The following is a 20,435-nucleotide window of genomic DNA, read 5'->3' on the forward strand; positions in this document are numbered from 1 at the left end:
TTTTACCGCCCCTTCCCCAATTAGTCCATGCCGGTTTCCGAGGGCTGAACTCATTGCCCCTGCCTCTCCCCTACTCACGCTTCCGGAAGTTAAGGCCTGGGGGAGGGGCTGGGGAAATAACAGATATTGCCGGGGATGCTCAGTTTTTTTCTATCACTTGCATATTTTCCATATTTCTATATTCTTAAAAGACATTGCCATTTACAACTCAAATAACTCTAACTTCAATAACATGCTAAACCTATTGCATTTCTAATGCTTGTTTTCTTAGCCAGCACTCCACTGTAAAATCAAGTTTCAGCTCACTTCAGAACCTTGGAAAGATTCATGACAAATGGGGGCAAAGTCAAAGTTGCAGCCAGAGGCAGAGTGTGTAGGACTTTCCAGCGCGCGCCCATATTTACCTTGTCAGAGAGAAACAGGAAATGTGGAGGAAGCGGATCCTGCCTGCTTGTTACAGCTGACACAAAGAAATCCAGAACAAACCTGTGGTGGCTTCAGATCTCCGATCCCACTCGTTACTGTATGTGACAGAAGGTTGTCAGAAGGATTCATGCGCTGTACCATCTTCTGTGCAAGTGCCAGAAGCTTGCACTGCACACGGTTAAAGAAGAGAATAGTGGAAATAAACAGAAAAAAACGAGCAGCAATTTTGTAGTAAAGGAAGTGACAGAGTCCACTGTAGATATAGGTTCCTTTAATGTAAGTTCCTTCCAAGATTACAGGTACAGAAGTAAGACAGATAAAACCCCACCAGGAGCTAGCTCTCATCAGCTCAGCCTGAGTAGATCAACTGACGTTAAGAGTCAGAGAGTCACCCCAGGCATTCTATGATGTCATCAACATTCTAATCAGTAGAGCACCACAGAGAAGTAGTTTACTACACATCCTCTCTCCTTAGAGAATGAGAAAAGAAAGAAGAAAACATAGACAAAGATACCTCAAGTGTGACATTTGCATAAAAGTACAAAAATGAAGTACACAAATAAATAATGTACAACAAGTACTGCATGAGGTATGATTAGCATGAACAGAAATACTATAATCATAAGTATGAGCAGAAATAGAATAACATGCTAAATTTTGGATGGAAAGAAACCACTAAATGCTACTATATGCCACATCCCCTTCCCTTAGAGTAAAAGCATGGCATAGATGAATAAAGAGCAGAGTAGCAAAGAAAGATGGTCACGCTCACAACTGAGTACACCAGAGAGAAAACCCCCTGAAAAAAACAAAGGCGAGCGTAGACACAGACCCTTTACAAGCTCCCCTAACAAAACAATCTGACAGAGAAAAATAAAAACTCCTCACCCAAAGTCCCACCGACATGAAACCCTTGGCCACGAATCTCAGGCAGGTAGACTTTGACGGAAGCAGAGTGTCAAAAAGCAACGATGTTAAACAATCTCCACCAAAAATAGGGAACACAGGGTACTAATACTTAAAAATCACAACCTCCCCAAAGTAGGGTACACCACAGGAAAGACAACCTGGGAACTGAAATAGGGCATTGACTACCCACAAATCAACAACCTCCCCTCAAAAGGGTACACCGCAGGGTAGCGAACCTGGGACATGGGGCATGGGCTACACGCACACACCACTACCACAAAAAGCTAAAAGAAATGGGCTTTGACTACCCACAGACACAACCTCCCCTAAGTAGGGTACACCGCAGGACAATACCTGGGAATCAAAATGGGACATGGACTACCCACACAGACAACTTCCCCTAAGTAGGATACACCACAGGATGATACCTGGGAACCAAAATGGGGCATGGACTACCCACATAGACAACCTCCCCTATGTAGGGTACACCACAGGACAATACCTGGGAACCAAAATGGGGCATGGACTACCGACACAGACTACCTCCCCTATGTAGGGTACACAACAGGACAATACCTGGGAACCAAAATGGGGCATGGACTACCCACACAGACCACTACCCCAGGAAACTAATAGAAATGGCATTGACTAGCCACTCAAACACACAACCTCCCCTAAGTAGGGTACACCGCAGGAGTATATTCCTGGGAACAAATGGGGCACGGACCACCACCAAACATAAGACGCAGACTCAAAGAACCCCAAAAAAAAACACATTGGGGCATTGACTACCCACACACAGACCACCTAGGGTACAATTGAGGAAACCAACCTAAAAGATATGGATAAAAATTGACTACCCACAACCCAGCAACATCCAACCAGGACATGACCTAACACAGAATATAGAGTAAGAATAAGAGCAACACAAGTTTGCCACACACCATACCACACCACCACAAAATAGAGCTATATTCAATAATGTGCAATGGTAAATTAGCTGTCATAAATAAATAAAGAAAGAAAACTTGCTCCGGTGAGCGACCTCTCACCCGGGATCCAAGCATTCAGACCATAAGCCAAACAGGACATACGAAAAGTCAACTTGCTGTGTCCCAGTAGAAGACTTGCAGGTCGATGTAGTGTTGGTAACGCTGTCCGCGCAGCCATCGCACCTCCAGAAGCAAAGTCCATGCCACTGCTTACATAGGCAACATCGCGTGAACTTCGACAGGAGCATGGTGAAAAGGAGCAAGAAAGACCAGGAAAACCGGACAAAGCACCTCGGCGAAAATAAAGTTTTGCTCCAAGTACTGTTGAAGGAATGCAGTAGACAATACCAAAACGCTGGTCAGCTCGAAGGAAACTCCAACACTGAACTGGCAAAAACACGGCAGTTTGCGCGAAGCGCGTTCACCACAGCCTTCAGATTATATGCAAATGCCAAACACAGATGACGAGACGCTGCCTCACGCCGCGCTGAGTGGCTCACGGCACGTCTGTGCGCATGAAGACGTGAGACAATAGGAAACTGCACGGAGGAGACGAAGGAACATCAATGTGGTACCATGGGAACTGGACTGAGAAGAGGTAAGAGCGCGCGCCGGTAACACACGCTGAGAACACTTTGAAAAAGGCAGCTCGCACGTGGTTGACAAAGTAAACTGCCAAACAGCTCCGCAGAAACACGGCTCTCCGTGTACACAGTAATGTGCAGAAACGCACAGCAAGGCCACAACAATCCAGTTACCTCACATGACGCTGCAATACACGAACCAGGATATGTCCTCTTGTCATGTTAGCGGTTCCTGCCAAAGTACGCTGTCAAGCACAGACCCAAGAAGTGCTGGCAGGGACGATACACCTCCGCAGGTTTTTGTTAAAGAGTGTAACAAAACGTCTAAACATTTCCTCTGAGAAAGATTAGAAAAGTTCACCGCAAATGTGAACTTTCAGGCTGTGACTGTCACTAAAACTGCCAATCCAGCTGACGCATAAAGAGTGCTCCCAGTTGCGCACTGCCAACATCCTCATATGTGACTCATGAAGTAGATAAAACCAACTGTGATACCAAGACGCTTCCCACTCAGAATGAAGGCCAGATAAAATAGATAAATACCACAGGCCTCAGGGAAGAGCGTTGCTGGAAAGACTTTATCCAGACAGCAGCAGGGTGACAGCAGGCTCATCAAGTAACTTACGCCCAGATTGTAGGCTGTCCAGATGGTACAGGACACTGGTGGGGTTGGCTGGGGCGTTGCCTTTGGGTTACCATTTGACATTTGAAAGTTCAAAAAGTCTTTAGTACCTTGTCTTTTAGTTCCTTAGTAGTCCTTTCTCCTTAGTTCACGCGTAGGTTCATCCTTTTAAGAAACGTCGCCAAAATGTAGTAAAGGAAGTGACAGAGTCCACTGTAGATATAGGTTCCTTTAATGTAAGTTCCTTCCAAGATTACAGGTACAGAAGTAAGACAGATAAAACCCCACCAGGAGCTAGCTCTCATCAGCTCAGCCTGAGTAGATCAACTGACGTTAAGAGCCCGAGAGTCACCCAAGGCATTCTATGATGTCATCAACATTCTAATCAGTAGAGCACCACAGAGAAGTAGTTTACTACAAATTTCATTAAAGGGCAAAGTAGATTGTCGGGTCGAGAAGGAGTCAGTCAGGCTGTACCAGAGCTCACAAGGGGAGGAAGACTGGAGTCATCTTTATTGCTTTAAGATTGATTTCCTGCGCGCCTTGCACGTATGAACCCAGATAAAGCAGCATTTACGTGTGAGTGAAAGACACAATAAAATACCAATGGAGGAGCACAAACTAAAGGGGCGGGCATAAGGAGGATAGATAAAAAATTCCAAAGAGAGTGTGCACCGCTCTTTGCATATAAGCTAGGAGCATTTTCTTAATGTAGGAGTAGCTAAAAAAGTCATATTTTGAAAGTAAATGTATTCAAGTTTGTGTGTCAGTAATGTCAGCCGTTAGTGAGCAAGGGACCCACTGGCTGAAGACGGCTGATAGCCAGAAACCGGTCCTAGGATGCTTGATTCTGGTCCAGAAAAGACATGGCTTGGCAGTTCGGGCTGGACTGTTCCCATGTGGCACAGGGTCAAGACTGATTTGTAAATGGCCATGTCTGAACTGGGGTGGCTTGGTGAGCCAAATAACGATGGATTAAACCCAGATCTGTGACTGGGGGTGAATGTTTTGCCATTGTGCAACATTCCGTCCATCATCTTGTTTGTTTTGCTGTTCACACTATGTGGAAAGGGTTTGCCCAGACATGGGTCCCTTGCTCACTACGCCACTGGAGACAAGCTATCCTGGCTGAAGATGGTTGATAGCCAGAAACCAGTCCTAGGATGCTTGATTCTGGTCCAGGAAAGGCATGGCTTGGCAGTTCGGGCTGGACTGTTCACATGAGGCACAGGGTCAAGACTGATTTGCATATGGCCATGTCTGAACTGGTGTGGCTTGGTGAGCAAAATAACCATGGATTAAACCCAGATCTGTGACTGGGGGTGAATGTTTTGCCATTGTGCAACATTCCGTCCATCATCTTGTGTGTTTTCCTGTTCACCCTATGTGGGAAGGGTATGCCCAGACGTGGGTCCCTTGCTCACTAACCACTGGAGTCAAGCTATCCTGGCTGAAGACGGCTGATAGCCAGAAACCAGCCCTAGGATGCTTGATTCTGGTCCAGGAAAGACATTGCTTGGCAGTTCGGGCTGGACTGTTCCCATGAGGCACAGGATCAAGACTGATTTGCATATTGCCATGTCTGAACTGGGGTGGCTTGGTGAGCACAATAACGATGGATTAAACCCACATCTGTGAGTGGGGGTGAATGTTTTGCCATTGTGCAACATTCTGTCCATCACCTTGAGTGGGGGTGAATGTTTTGCCATTGTGCAACATTCTGTCAATCATCTTGTGTGTTTTCCTGTTCACCCTATGTGGGAAGGGTATGCCCAGACGTGGGTCCCTTGCTCACTAAGCCACTGGAGTCAAGCTATCCTGGCTGAAGACGGCTGATAGCCAGAAACCGGTCCTAGGATGCTTGATTCTGGTCCAGGAAAGACATGGCTTGGCAGTGTTCCCATGAGGCACAGGGTCAAGAATGATTTGCATATTGCCATGTCTGAACTGGGGTGGCTTGGTGAGCAAAATAACAATGGATTAAACCCAGATCAGTGACTGGGGGTGAATGTTTTGCCATTGTGCAACATTCTGTCCATCATCTTGTGTGTTTTTCTGTACAGAAGTCTGCAGCATGCTGAAAAGTTATGTGTCAGAAGCAGTTTTGTTAACGTATATATATCCAAGAAAGCATTATGTACAACCGAACGACCATATTAAAAAAGTATTAACAATAAATAATGTCTTGAGTATTTTTTGTCCTTTCAATGCTGGCATCTTCTGTCTGCCTGTCCCAATGTGTGACCAGGAGGGCCGGACTGAGAACAGAACGTCCTCACTTGAAGGCAGGGTGATGTTACCAACTCCCTTTCCCCTCTCTTTTCTCGGCAGCAGGATGAGTGGACAGACCCAGATTAACAGCCAAGCCACGAAAAAGAAGATGGGTGCTGTTTCTTTTACTGGGGAGAGTTCTCCCTAAGCCACGCACCAAGCGATGATGAGGAGGGGGTTTGGCTTTCAAAACCAGGAAGAACACAGAGGCCGGTGTGTCTGACACCGGAGGAGTCGGAGAAGCCGGGAGTATCGAGTGTCAATCTGAACCGAAAGAAACCAAAGAAGAGGCAGAGGAGGAGCGTTTGCGGGATCTCCAGGAGCCAGGAGGCCAACGTTCCAGGAGGAGCGTGGCTCTCGCAGGTACGCAAGCTTGTGACGGGTTGGGTGGGTAAAAGGAGAAAACCTCGTTCTTGAATGTTGAGCACCTGGTTTCCCAACATCCCTATCCTGAGCACCATACCCACACACTTGAAAGCTGAGCACCGTGTGACTCCTCACTCCCTTTCCCTCAATACATTGCATAAGTTGGACACCTCACTCAAAACGCGTCCCTTCTTTTTCTTTCCCCGCCATAACTCTTTACATCCGCATCCCTTGGAGACATCGCCCTGGAGTGGAGACGGAGGGGGAGGACGTCGCAGAGGGATCGCGTCGCACCAGAGAAGGCTACTGAAACACCTCTACCCTACTACAGACTGTTCACTCATAGGAGACGTGTGTTAAGACCAATAAAACCTGCACACACCCCATCTAGTCTCCCTGTTTATTCTCCTACCCCACAACACAATGGTTGCTTGTTATGGTTTTTTTCTTATGGGGTGGGCATAAATAACAGTCAGTCAGTGAGAGTCAGTCAGTCAGTGAGAGAAAGAGCCAGTCAGTCAGTGAGAGTGAGAGAGTCAGTCAGTGAGAAAGAGATTGAGGGAGTGAGTTAGTCAGTCAGTGAGAGAGAGAAGGAGAGGCAGTCATTAAGTCAGCAAGAGTCAGTCAGTGAGACAGAGTGAGAGAGTCAGTGAAAGAGAGTCAGTCAGTGAGAGTTAGCCAGTGAGAGTCAGTCAGTGAGAGTCAGTCAGTCAGTGAGAGAGAGTTAGTCAGTCAGTGAGAGAGAGTTAGTCATAGAGTCAGTCAGTGAGAGTCAGTCACTGAGAGAGTTAGTCAGTCAGTCAGTGAGAGAGTGAGAGAGAGTCAGTCAGTGAGAGAGTGAGAGAGAGTCAGTGAGTGTCAGTCAGTCAGTGAGAGAGTCAGTTAGTGAGAAAGAGTGATAGCCAGTCAGTGAGACAGAGAGAGAGTTAGTCAGTGAGAGAGTCAGAGAGTCAGTCAGTTAGTCAGTCAGTCAGTGAGTGAGAGAGAGTGTTAGAGAGTCAGTCAGCAAGTGAGAGAGTCAGTCAGTGAGAGAGTCAGTCAGTCAGTGAGAGAGAGAGAGAGTGAGAGAGTCAGTCAGTTAGTGAGAGTCAGTCAGTCAGAGAGAGCGAGAGAGAGTCAGTCAGTCAGAGAGAGAGTCAGTGAGATAGAGATTGAGAGAGTCAGGCAGTCGGTCAGTCAGTGAGAGAGAGTCAGTCATTTAGTTAGTCAGTCAGTCAGTCAGTCAGTGAGAGAGAGTCAGAAAGTCAGTGTGAGAGTCAGTCAGTCAGTGAGAGAGTCAGTCAGTCAGTCAGTGAGAGAGTCAGTCAGTGAGAGTCAGTCAGTGAGAGTCACGTAGGGAGAGTCAGTCAGTGAGCCAGAGTGAGGCAGTGAGAGAGAGTCAGTCAGTGAGAGTGAGGGTCCGTCAGTTAGTGAGAGTTAGAGAGTCAGTCAGTGAGTCAGTCAGTGAGAGAGTCAATCAGTCAGTTAGTGAAAGTCAGTCAGTGAGAGTCAGTCCGTTAGTGAGAGTCAGTCAGTGAGAGAGAGTCAGTGAGAGAGTCAGTGAGTGAGAGAGTCAGTCAGTCAGTGAGAGAGTCAGTCAGTCAGTGAGAGAGTCAATCAGTCAGTGAGAGAGTCAATCAGTCAGTGAGTCAGTCAGTCAGAGTCAGGAGGTGAAGGGCACAGAGAGCACAGGTGGTGGAGGGCACAGAGAGCGCAGGTGGTGGAGGGCACAGAGCGCAGGTGGTGGAGGGCACAGAGCGCAGGTGGTGGAGGGCACAGAGCGAGGAGATGTTGGAGGGCACAGAGAGGAGGTGGTGGGGGCACAGAGAGGAGGTGGTGGAGGGCGCAGAGAGGAGGTGGTGGAGGGCGCAGAGAGAGGAGGTGGTGGAGGGCGCAGAGGAGGTGGAGGGCAGACAGAATGTGGAGGGCACAGAGAGGATGTGGTGGAGGGCAGAGAGGAGGTGGTGGACGGCAGAGAGGAGGTGGAGGGCATAGAGAGAGGAGGTGGAGGGCATAGAGAGAGGAGGTGGAGGGCATAGAGAGAGCGGAGGTGGAGGGCAGAGAGAGCGGAGGTGGAGGGCAGAGAGAGCGGAGGTGGAGGGCAGAGAGAGCGGAGGTGGAGGGCACAGAGAGCACAGGAGGTGGAGGGCACAGAGAGCACAGGAGGTGGAGGGCACGGAAAGGGCAGGAGGTGGAGGGCACAGAGAGCGCAGGTGGTGGAGGGCATAGAGAGCACAGGTGGTGGAGGGCACAGAGAAAGAAGGTGGTGGAGAGCACAGAGAGAGGAGGTGGAGGGCACAGAGGAGGTGGAGGGCACAGAGAGCGCAGGTGGTGGAGGGCACAGAGAGAGGAGGTGGTGGAGGGCCAGAGGGGAGGAGGTGGTGGAGAACACAGAGAGGAAGTGGTGGAGGGCACAGAGAGAGAAAGTGGTGGAGGGCACAGAGAGATGTGGTGGAGGGCACAGAGCGCAGGTAGTGGAGGGCACAGAGCTAATGTGGTGGGGGGCACAGAGCGCAGTTGGTGGGGGGCACAGAGCGCGGAGGTCTGTGAGTGCGCTTTTTCACTGATTGCCTTGACGATCATGCTGTACTTTTGTTCAAAACAAAGATTAGCTTCCTTTTTTTTCCGTCTTGTTGCCGATCGAAAGTTGAGCTTCCCTCAAACCACCCTTTTCATGTTGTTTTCCTCAATACACAAACTCATTGTTTTTCCCTCTCTTCTCATCCTTTGTAACGCTTCCTCCCACCTGGGCCTTCTGTGTAGCTCCTCCACACCCACACATCAAGAAATAAAAATGATTTGCGCGACTTATTTTTTCTTTTTATTTAATGTTCCAACACAGTAAATGTAAAAAATAACTAGAGTCTTGTTTTACTTTATAAGCTGTCGCATGTGTGGTGCATGCCTACAAAATGATGTGTCACAGCACCATAGCGCCTTTTTTTTCTTTTTTTCTTTAGCCATACTGTACAGGTTCGGGGATGTTCTATAACTATGCTACAAAATGATGTGTCACAGCACCATAGCGCCGTTTTTTCTTTTATTTAGCCATACTGTATAGCTTCGGGGATGTTCTATAGCATAGTTAAACACCATTGGCAAAGCCAATAGAATCCAAAAGCTTAGACTGTTGCCTTTGTCAGTGCTTGTTGCGTGAGGGTTTGTTCTCTTTGATTGCAAAATGCTCGTTTAAACACAGTCATTGATCTTTTGGTATTGTCCTGCAAAACGTCGGTGTGTTTGTGAGATTTTTAGCTAGTGGATAAAGGTAATGGAATTAGCACATCTAAGTCATAGTTAATCAATGGTATAAGTAGAGATGACTGTTATGCCAGCCACTGGTGTATTAATAAGGACAGAGAATAAAGTGGTATTGAGTGCAGTGGAGATTAGAGTGGCGTTCAGTGGATTGGCATATAGTGCAGGGTCGTAGGGGTTGGGTGTTAAAGAGTAAAGTACATTGGCATAGATTTTATTGGCATAAAGTGCAGTAGCGTAAATTGCAGTGTTGCAGATTGGCGTACAGTAGAATTGTTCAGAGTAGATTGGAGTGGCCTACACTGATATGGTGTAGAGCGCTTTGGCGAATAGCACCTTAGTGTAGAGTAGAATGTCACCAATTACATTGGCAAAGAGCAGAGTAGAGTGGTGCAGAGTGGAGTAGAGCGCAGTGGCATGGAGTGGTGCAGAGTAGAGTGAAGTGGCATAGAGTGGAGTATGAATGGCGTTGAAACACACTGCCATTACAGACAACACATTTTCATTTGAAATTACCTTTACGTTTCAATAGCCTTAGATTTACTAATAAACCCATACAGCGTAAAAATAACAATAAGGTGCTGAAATGGCATCACCTAGTGTATTGATTTGTTTTGATCATATGAAAGTATTTTTTTCAAAAACGCTTTGGAATGGAAAAAAAAAGTGCTTAATTTGTGCGCTTATAATTTGGATACATTCTGAAATACTCGCACAGTTCATTTAAATGTTGTGTTTGAGGAAAAAAGACCTTTCCTTGCCCCCGTATCCAGCAAGATTGTCACGTAAATCCGAAGTCCGAGAAAGAAAAGTAAAAACCAAGCTCCCTCTGAAGACAAAGTTTGACATTTGACCTCTGTCTTTGAATGCACAGCAAATGTGTCAAGAAAAGAACAAGATTTACAGGCCTGTTTACATAAAGGAGCACTGTGGAAGACTACAAGGGGAGTTGGTGTGAAAAGGTTGGTTCCTTGGAAGAGACAAACTCACCCTTAACAGCCTAAAACAAATAAAGCCAGCAAATAGAAATCCAGAAATGGGAGTAACAAACCACAAAGCCAATGGTAAGCAACGAGCGGACTGCATTCTCAGGGAAGCTTTCTGAATGTCCGCAATATGTCTTTAGCAAACTAGACAGTTTGACTAACTGATCGACTTCGACCTAAAAAAAGTGACCACTGTTTTGAGCAAAATATTTTCACAGTGGGCATAATTCCATCCTGAAAATAAAATGCAAATGAATGTTCAATAAGATCCTTCTTAATTAAGTCGTATATCCCAGTGGGACGTTTGACATATCCTAAGTAATGTACTTCATGTGTATCACATGAACTTGGCATTATTGTTTTTACCCAGATTTGTTTCCAGGTGGAAAATAAACAATTTTGTTTTTAACAATATAATTCCAGCATGAATTATTGACACGTGTGGGTCAACAATTTGTGGGGTCTCATATACAGTACAGCTACTCCTGAATTAGTCGGGAGTCCATTTTGTCAACTCAACGTCCCAAATAAATACTTGATCAAGCTCTCCAATTTCTGACCATAACAGGAAACAGCATATATCTTTGGAAGATGTACGAAATTACAATTTCAGTTTCTGAACATATTATTAACATGTTGCAGCCCATGAAGTAGTGCTGCTATGGCTATTCTGACATTTTAAATCCTGTGTATTGTCTCTCCTCATACCTTGCCCCTACTTAATTTTCCTCTAACCCTTTTCCTTCCTTCAACCTTGGTCTCGCTCTTAGCCTTCGCACTCAACATCTGAAAACGTCGGCTCTCTCCAAGGCATACCGTCCATCATTTAGAAGCTTTCCTGTCTTGAAATTCAAGTACCTTATTTCCCATAGCCTTCATCTCATCATCTTTCACAAGCCATGGCCTTTGTCGCCATAGAATCTATTTCATATCCCATCACTCTCTTCTGCACTGTTTCTCACAACGTGTCTCTCCTCCTAACAACTAATACTCTTGCTTTAAGGCCTTATTCTCCCACTTCATCTCTTTGGACCCTCCTCGTTTGGCCTCCCTTCTTTCCAGTGAGTTTCTCTCCCCAGTGCACCGACCTTCCTCTAACTTTCCAAGCTTTCAGTCCAGCCTCTCTATCTTCTGCCAGTTCCTTCCTCTCTCTGCCTCATGCTCTCTATCCGTAGCCTCAATATGTCGAACTAATTAGTTTCTCTAATGCCCTGTGGTCTTATTCCGTCCCCACCCACATCAACTGTACGCCCTACGCTATGTTAAAAACTGGTGACTCAGATATATCTGATAAGGCCAAAAGGAGGGGCCTGTCTGCCTTTCAATTGGTATTTACCCATGGTGGCACACGCCATGTACCACGCCCTCTACTATACTCTGTCTGCCTTTAAAAGGGTAGTTGCCTTAGTAGCAACTGCCGCCTTTCCCTGCTCCTCAAGACTGTGCACTCATCCAGCCTTCTAGTGTAAAACAGCGACTTATCCAGTGCCAGGCTGAAATTGTGTTATTTTACTTCTAGTTGAGTGCCCTTTGGTCACACCAAACATCATATTAGCTCATTTTGCTCCCTCTTATCCAACCCAACGCAATAGTTTCAACTTTAGAAGCATGGAGGTTTGTGCCAGACCTCATGAGGCATATGAAGAGGAAGACTAGAACTCTGTGACAGGGGCACAAGGACACCAGGTGGAGGTGGTCTTAGAATGTAACTGAGTCGGGAACAGCAGTGCTAGAGTAAATTACACCAGTGCAATGTGATGGAACTCTTCAGTTATTCCATGTTGTTCAATTGGTGATGGGTGGTTTATTGCTGTGGACTGGTAGAGTGTGTGTGTGTGTGTGTGTATGTGTGCGGGGGGGGGGGGGGATGAACTCGATCCATAACGTTTCTGTCTTGTGTGAGTGTAGGAGGATCAAGCAGTATAAGGCAGTTATTATGCAGTCGGTTTGAACCACAATTAACCGCCAGGCTGCTGAGCATCGTGGTCTTAGTATGTGTTAAAGTCTAGAGGGTTATATATGAATTGAAATTATTTAAATAACGACCTGGCTAGACAAAGATCAGCCCTTGATCACATAAGGATTATTACAATCGGTACTGCAAAATAATAACAATACTGATGTTTCAATTATGAGCATTTTCTGTTGCATTATTAGTATTGCAGTTTTAGATAGCGTGAGCACCAGTTTTCTTTCACTGAGCACCAGTTACATGACTCAGGGACACATTGATTTTTGTTTTGAAGGCATGGGGAGATTGCTTACATGATTTGCCCAGGATGTTGAGCAGACGCCGAGACTTGCACCTGGTTCCCCAGTTCCAAAGTGATGGCAGCTCTGGCCATAACGTCGCATCTTGTCCCATATCTCCCAAATCTTCCTTACTGAAACTAACCCAACCCACCGAGCTATATTTCTGCCACGATCGTAAAATTTAGAAAAGAACGAAACAGGAGCACCTAAAGCAGAGCTCTGTTCGTAACAACGGTGTGCCCAACATCCGCTGGTAATTGCCAAGGCACCCAGAAGGGGCCGCGCCCTCCCCCTTTCAAGTCCAGCATGAACAGCAATTTAAGAGCTTCTTCTCTCAAAATGTAAAACTACGCTTCTAAGAAACTCGCAAAGAAATTGACCCCTCAAAGCATACGGAACTCATTAGAACGCACCAAAGTACACACCTTTTTTTTCACAGTACACAAGAATAAGGGCCACTGCTCACCTTCAGAGATGTCCCTCCAGGCTTGGTCACAGGCTCTGCTGAGTGGAAGAGCAGTTCCTGCAACCTTTGCTCGAACCACGCCCTCGGGCATGAAACGTCAGATCTCTTTCTGGACGACTATTGGACAGCGGAGGCGTCCGTCAGAGACCAACCCTTGCAGCACATCCCGGAAGAGTTGTTGTGCTATTCTGTGGAGCTGCTGCAGCTGATTGGCCGCTGGGCCTGTCTGCGGTCGCTCAAGAAAGAGGGGAAGAAACAGGCGCTCCCTCAGAAAGGCATAACTTTGGTTTTGAATGTTCTAACCAGTCACACATATTCACTAACTTGCCACAATTCAGGGAGAATAGGGACTAGCTTCATTTAGAGGTGTCAGGTGCCCCCTCCCTTGCCAGAGGACGAAGGATCGTATTCCTATTTATTCATTCATGGGTTTTTATATTGCGCTTACTTTACCCGAAGGTGTCAGAGCGCCGTACAATAGAACCAGTTACATTACATGACTCCAGATTACATGAATTACGCACAAAATACGAAACAGATACATGTATCTAAATACAAAAAGAAAACGTTACAATGGTGTGTACCTGAGATGTGCAATTAAAACTAATGGCGTAAATATAATCTGCCAACATTGGGAGTGAGTGAGCATAGAGAGTATTGGCGGGAAGTGAGTGGAAAGAACATAGATATAGAATAATTATATTATATAGCATAGCATTATGATTTAGACAGCTTGGTCAGTTTGTATGTCCAAAAAGCATCCAAGGGCCCCAGCCGCTAGCCCTGTCCCTGTGATCAGCCCGCAGGACGGGCTCACTCTACGTAAGGGGATCAAAAGAACATATAGGCCTGGTATAACATAATAGCCTAACAATAAGGGCACAAATGACTCGCTACTCCTAGTCATGACTGACATCACCTCCTGGTCCATCCTCCACTCTGCTCTTTGCATGCAACGCAAAGTATGCCAGATTTGCATACATTTCACAATGTAAAGTCCAGTATGTTGCATCTTCCCCTCTAGTGCTCTTAACTGCAGACTGTGTAAACAAACGAAAACATTTGCTTCGAGTGGTAACTAAACAAATTGAGGGCTCTGGTTGGCAGCAGCAAAGGGGCGGAGTCATGAAGAGCTGTTTATTGACATTCATTTTATGAATTACTCTACCACTTAAGTATTTAACAACATTAAAAAATTGAGACTGCAGCTCTTCTATATTCACCGGTCACGAACTGGCTGCAATTTAAGATAACTCGTGGGTTGAGGTACCTGCAGCAGCAAACTCTACTGTAGGGTTTAATGTAGGGTGACCAGAATTTTAAAGCCAAAAAAAGGGGACATATCCCAAAAATAGAAGAAGGACTACAATTTGACTTCAAGCGATGAGAGCGCTCCTCAGCAGAGAAATAAAAATTTGCAAACATTTGTGACAAGAATTTTCAATTCTATTAAGGACACGGAGGCGAGGATTATGCTTTCTCAATTTCTTTACTACAAACAGCAGCCAATAGAAACACAGTAAAGAAAAAGAAAACTACAAATCCCATGAGCACTTAGGCAACCATAGAGACTACATCCCTATATAAACAACCATAGAGGGAAAGACTTCCTCTTTCTTTGTCCAGTAAGGTTAATCAGTCAAAAGTCAATTCAAGAGGTACTGAAGAACAGCCTGGAGGAAATATCCGAAGGCAACAGGAGAACGACCAGCAGGAGACATCCCAACGAACCAAGGACCTGGAGACCGGAGCAGGAGAACACTGCAGAGCCAGAATCCGAAATGCTGGAACCGAGGCAGGAGAGTAGCGATGAAAACTCACTTCTGGTCAGAGCCTGAAAGAAAATCAGAGCCGTAATACACCATCCCAGTACCATGGAAGGTAAAAGTACAAAGGGTAGGGAAACAGTGCAAGAAAACATTCTAGAGCCATGTCATAGCAATGGTAAAATACATGAGCAATGCAGTATAATACATTCGGGTGGGATAATCCTCGACTCCGTGTCCTTAATAGAATTGAAAATTCTTGTCACGAATGTTTGCAAATTTTTAATTCTATGGCAGGACAGGAGGCTCAGATTATGCTTGTTCAAAGCTGAGCCACCACAACAGAAGCAATATCCACAATGGGTTTGAAATAAAATGTTTTAAACACAGAGTCGGAAGACCAATCCGCGGCCTTCATGATGTCTGTCAGACTCACCCCAACAGTAAAAGCCTTAGAAGCCATGGCTCCCCGATCGGAATGGGCTCCAAAAATGGAGACATCAATTCCAGCCTCAGACATAAGCCAACGCACCCAGCGAGCCAGGGTAGCCGGCGCCACAGGCTTAAAAGGCTTTTGCAAAGCAATTAGCAATTGACCAGACAAATTTTGCCGAAAAGGAGCAGTACTTACCTCATAATCCTTTATGCATTGGACCACACATAATTGCGGATTCTGCGGAAAAGATGGATATGTCACAGAAGACATATTACATTTGGTACGCCGGGAAATGGTAAAAGTCACCCCGTCCGGCGAGAACGAACTCCCTGCGAGATCCAACGCCCGCACATCCGAAATGCGTTTGCAAGACACCAAACAAAGTAACATCGTCAACTTTGCTGAAAGCTGTTTTCGAGACAGAGAGGAATTGGTGGCCAAGCCTCCAGAAAACGTAAGACAATTGAGACATCCCAAAGAGCAATATACTTTGGACAAGTCGGTTTTACCAGCCGAATGCCACAAAGCAATTTAGAAACCAAGGGATGTTCCTCAACAGGCTTTCCGTCAACAAAATCGTGGCCATCCTATAAGCAGAACCAGAAGAGGCGATGGAAGCCAGAAAATTAACCACTAAAGTAACATCTGCTGAAGCGGGATCCAAGTCCTGTTCAGAACACCAACTACACCATCGCCGCCAAGCTGATGCATAACGCTTGTGCGTGTTGGGGGCCCAAGCTTCACCGATAAATCGTGCAGCGTCTCCAGATAAGCCTGGGACTTTCCAGCGTTCCCCGAAATTCGCCACGCAACCAACCGGAGCTGACCGGACAGAATCAGAGGATGCCGATTGAGCAGAGGGTCCAACAACAAGTTCCACTTCTGGGGAAGAAGGAACGGCGTCTAGCAACTCAGCTCCAGAAGATCCGGAAACCAAGCTTGAGCCCTCCAAAGAGGAGCTATCAGAATGATCTCCGACTGGAAGTGCTTTGTCCGAGCCAAAACTCGCGGAATCATCGCGAACGGGGGAAACGCATAGCAGAGATGAGGAGGCCAAATCTGAAGAAGCGCATCCGTGGCCAGAGCCTCCGGATCCGGACGCCAGCTGTAAAACTTGGGCAATTGGGCATTGAGGCGAGAGGCGAACAGGTCCATCCAAGGTTGACCCCAAATGCGAGAGAGACTCCGAAATACCCTGGGGTGAAGCCGCCAATCGCTGAAGTCCAGCAGATGGCGAGAGTTCCAATCGGCCACCTGATTCTGGCGACCCGGGAGATACTCTGCAATAAGAGTGATCTTCCTCTGGAGGCAGAAGTGCCAGAAGTCCTTCGCAATTTCGGACAAGAGTTTCGACCTCGTCCCTCCCAGCTTGTTCACATACCGAACCGCAGAGACGTTGTCCATGCGGAGGAGTATGCAACACTTGGTAGCCTGAGGAGCCAGACTGCGGATCGCAAACGAGCCCGCCAGGAGCTCCAGACAATTGATGTGAAGACTCAGTTCTTCCCGTGACCAACGGCCGCCCGTCGTCACGGACCCGCACCGGGCTCCCCAGCCCCAAAGACTGGCATCCGATTTCAGCACCTCATCCGGGGTAGACCCGAACAGGGCTTTCCCGTTCCAAGCCTCCATGTGGTTGAGCCACCACATCATCTCCGACCTGGCGTCCGTTGACAGAGGAACAAGATCGGAATAGCGAAGACCTTTCTGTAAATGTCTGATTTTCAGCCGTGGAGGGCCCGATAGTGTAAGGGACCCGGAAAGATCGCTTGAATGGACGAAGCCAACAGGCCGACAATCCGAGCGATCGACCTCAAAGACACACTCTGTTTGGATAACAGTAATGTCAACTCCCGCTTGATAGACCTGATCTTCTGGGAAGGCAAGAGCAGTTGGCAAGAGACTGAGTCGACCAGGAAGCCCAAGAACTCTATAGACTGAGAGGGAAGCAAAAGAGATTTTTGAGGATTCACTAGAAATCCTAGAGATTGTAAGAGTTCAATCGTCCAGGCCAAATGGGTTTGTAACCCGGCAGGGCACTGAGCCATCAGGAGCATGTCGTCGAGATACACTATGAGACGAACCCCGCGTGCCCTCAACGACTCCACTACCGGCCGCAGAAGCTTCGTGAAACACCACGGAGCGGACGAGAGGCCGAACGGGAGAACCGTGTACTCGAACCATGTTCCCAACCATTGGAATTGGAGGAAACGGCGATGAGGTTTGAAGATCGGGACCGACAAATAAGCGTCCTTCAAATCCAGGCGAACCATCCAGTCGCCCTCGCGAAGGAGATCCTTGAGAAGATGGATGCCCTCCTTCTTGAAGTGGCGATAAACAACTCCGTTGTTGAATTCCTTGAGGTGGAGCACTAAGCGAGAGCCACCCCCTTTCTTCTCCACCAGGAAGACATTGCTGACGAACCCCTGAGGATGCAGGGAGGTCCGCACAATGGCCCCTTTGACTAGAAGGGACTCGATTTCTGTGGCGATCACGTCCTGATCTCGTTGGGAAAAAACAAGGGGAGAAGGGACGCGACTTTGAAGGGGAGGATGATAAAACTCGATTCGATAACCTTGAACAGTCTGTAACACCCATGCATCGTTGGAGATCGTACACCAATTTGGAAGAAAATATTGCACCCTGCCCCCCAGTACAACGCTGTCGTAGGGAATCAATCTCACCTGCATTGGAGAAATCCTGACGTCCTCCCTTTTTTCCTCCATAGCCTCCTTTGTTGGCCTGTCCACGACCTTTGCGGGAGGGGTAGAAATTAGTCTTAGATCCGGAATAGGATGAATGCTGACCTCCTCCCTGCTGGGACTGATGGCCCGTTGCTGGCCAGAGCCACGGCCGGACGAACGTCCCCTGGAACGTCCGGCCCTGCCAAAAACCGGGCGGAACGCCCTACGGAGTGAAGACTGCGCCTTGTCCAGGCTGCTAAAGGTGGCAACAAACTTGGTCAACTCCTTAAGGAAGGGTTGACCAAAAAGGAGACCCTGAGCAAGGGGCCCGACTCCGAAGAGGCTAACTCCGTCAATCTGGGGTCCATCTTTAACAGAATGGAATGACGTCGCTCAGTGGACAGAGCACAATTTGCGTTCCCCAGTTGACATATAGCACGCTGGGCCCAACCAATCAGTTCATCGGGATCGATGCCAGACGCAGACCCTTGAGCCTGGTAACGCAAATCTAAAATCTTGGCAAGCGGGCCAAGGAGATCCAGCAATTTATCCTGGCACAGGCACCAAGACCTATCAATGCCCTTTTTGGGGTCCTTAGTGAATTTTTTAAGGTAGGTAAGAATAGTGGGATCCACCTCTGGAGTGTCCGAGAGTTTGTCCGCCAACTCCGGGCGAGGACACTCGGACCGGAGACGAGAACGTACCTCCTGATCAAAGGGCTCACAAATGTGTGCCTGGACGTACTCCGCGACCTCAGGAGCAGGGAGCCAGGATTTCGAGTTAGGGTGAACTATGTCTAATGGCTCGAAGGTAAGGACTGGTGGATGGGAAGAGGCGTCAACAAAATGCTCCTTCCTAGACTTTTTAGCAGGGGGAGGACCAGTGGGACCTGAAGAAGAGGACGTATCATCAGTGTCTGGTGGAGGCAGACGAGACTTCTTGGAAACACTGGAAGTAGCCAAGGACTTAGCCAATTTAACAAAATCAGATTTGTGAGGATTTTTAGGGGATTTAGAGGAGTGTTTGCCAGTTGAAGAAGGTATCCAACCCTGTTGTTCCGCGTAATCGGTCAAATGACGTTTTAATGGTCCAATGGCGCGGACAAGAGCAGTATTGACCGAGTGTTGTACCCCCTGGTCAAGGGCGTCAACCAAATCATATTCAAAGGATTCCTCAGGTTCCTCATCATAATAATATTCCTCAGAATCTTCATAACCAGCCATGACTGAAGAAATGGCAGAACAGTTGGAGGGAAAAATGCCCACAGAGTAATGAACCAAAGGCCAGACACCAAGGAAAATGACCCAGTCAGGGGGAGTGACAACCCCAAGCAAGCCAGACAGGCAGAGCAACACCCCACCCAAACAAACAAATTAAATGTGGAGGGACAGGCTTGCAAATATCAGCCACTCTAGGCAACGCCTCTATTAGTTATCCAGCCCAAACCTTAAGTAGAGGAAAGGGCGTAAACTGGGGACTCTCCGGCAGGCAGTGGGCACAGGCTGTGAGGAAACGCCACCTTAATGCATGTTGGGGCTTCGTGAGAAACACGGAGCGTCAATAGGGCTAACGCGCATGCGCAGAAGCCCGCCTGGTATCCCGGAAGCGGAGCGATGCGCGACTGCAGCGCGCGACCTCCCGAGTCCCCGGTCCCACTCCACAAGCAGACGCGGGCACAAAGCGCCCGAGTACAAGGAGAGGCGACCCGCGCTCTCCGCGAACAAAGCCGGCAAAGCAAGCAGCTGCAACAACCGGGACTACAAAGTCCAGACGAGCGCCGTAAACAAAGAGACAATGCGTCGGAAGGCGGGCAAAGAAGCGGCGCAACAGCGCTAAAGTAAGCAAACTACACAAAGCCTTATCATGCAACAACAATACAAAGAAGTATAGGCAAAAGACTTAACTGGCTGCGAAGCAGCAAAGAGAGAGGAAGTCTTGCCCTTTTTGGTTGTTTATATAGGGATGTAGTCTCTATGGTTGTCTAAGTGCTCATGGGATTTGTAGTTTTCTTTTTCTTTACTGTGTTCCTATTGGCTGCTGTTTGTAGTAAAGAAATCGAGAAAGCATAATCTGAGCCTCCTGTCCCGCCATAGAATTGCAGAACAGGCAGTAAGAACATACATAAAATCTAATTTTTAAACCCAGTAGCTTGCCTGTTAATTAAATTGCTTTCTTGAAACAACTGCTAACTATCCCTGCTTTGTAAAACTTAAAAAACACCTCCCACAGTTTTCAGTCGACCCTCTCTAAAAACCGGGACATGAGCTAAATTTCTTGAAATCTGCTGTGACAGCAGGTGAAAAACTGGGACCGTCCTGGCAAAACGCTGACGCTTGGTCACCCTAGTTTAATAGTGGTAGATAACTAGCGGAGTGGGGCTAATGCGCTGGCTGGATTGCCCTTGCTGGAGTTGTCTGTGTCTGATCATAGGTTTGAA

The 20,435-nt window shown here is 47.3% G+C and overlaps 1 protein-coding gene across 3 annotated transcripts in view; it reads right to left on the reverse strand.

Annotated features, from left to right (window-relative positions):
- The window catches only part of PRR13 (proline rich 13), a 184,006-nt gene that overhangs the window by 136,583 nt on the left and 26,988 nt on the right, over positions 1 to 20,435 (reverse strand). Inside the window, exon 1 of one of the 3 annotated variants that reach the window (XM_086965346.1) lies at positions 13,113 to 13,222. The exons of 1 other annotated variant lie outside the window; for it this stretch is intronic. The gene's annotated coding sequence lies outside the window, so the exon portion shown is untranslated. Of the gene's footprint in view, positions 1 to 404; positions 619 to 13,112; positions 13,223 to 20,435 lie in introns of those variants that run through there. One more of the 3 variants, XM_086965355.1, reaches the window with a different exon arrangement.

The sequence above is a fragment of the Lissotriton vulgaris genome, chromosome 1_1 (assembly GCF_964263255.1).
Source record: "Lissotriton vulgaris chromosome 1_1, aLisVul1.2, whole genome shotgun sequence".
NCBI lineage: Eukaryota > Metazoa > Chordata > Amphibia > Caudata > Salamandridae > Lissotriton > Lissotriton vulgaris.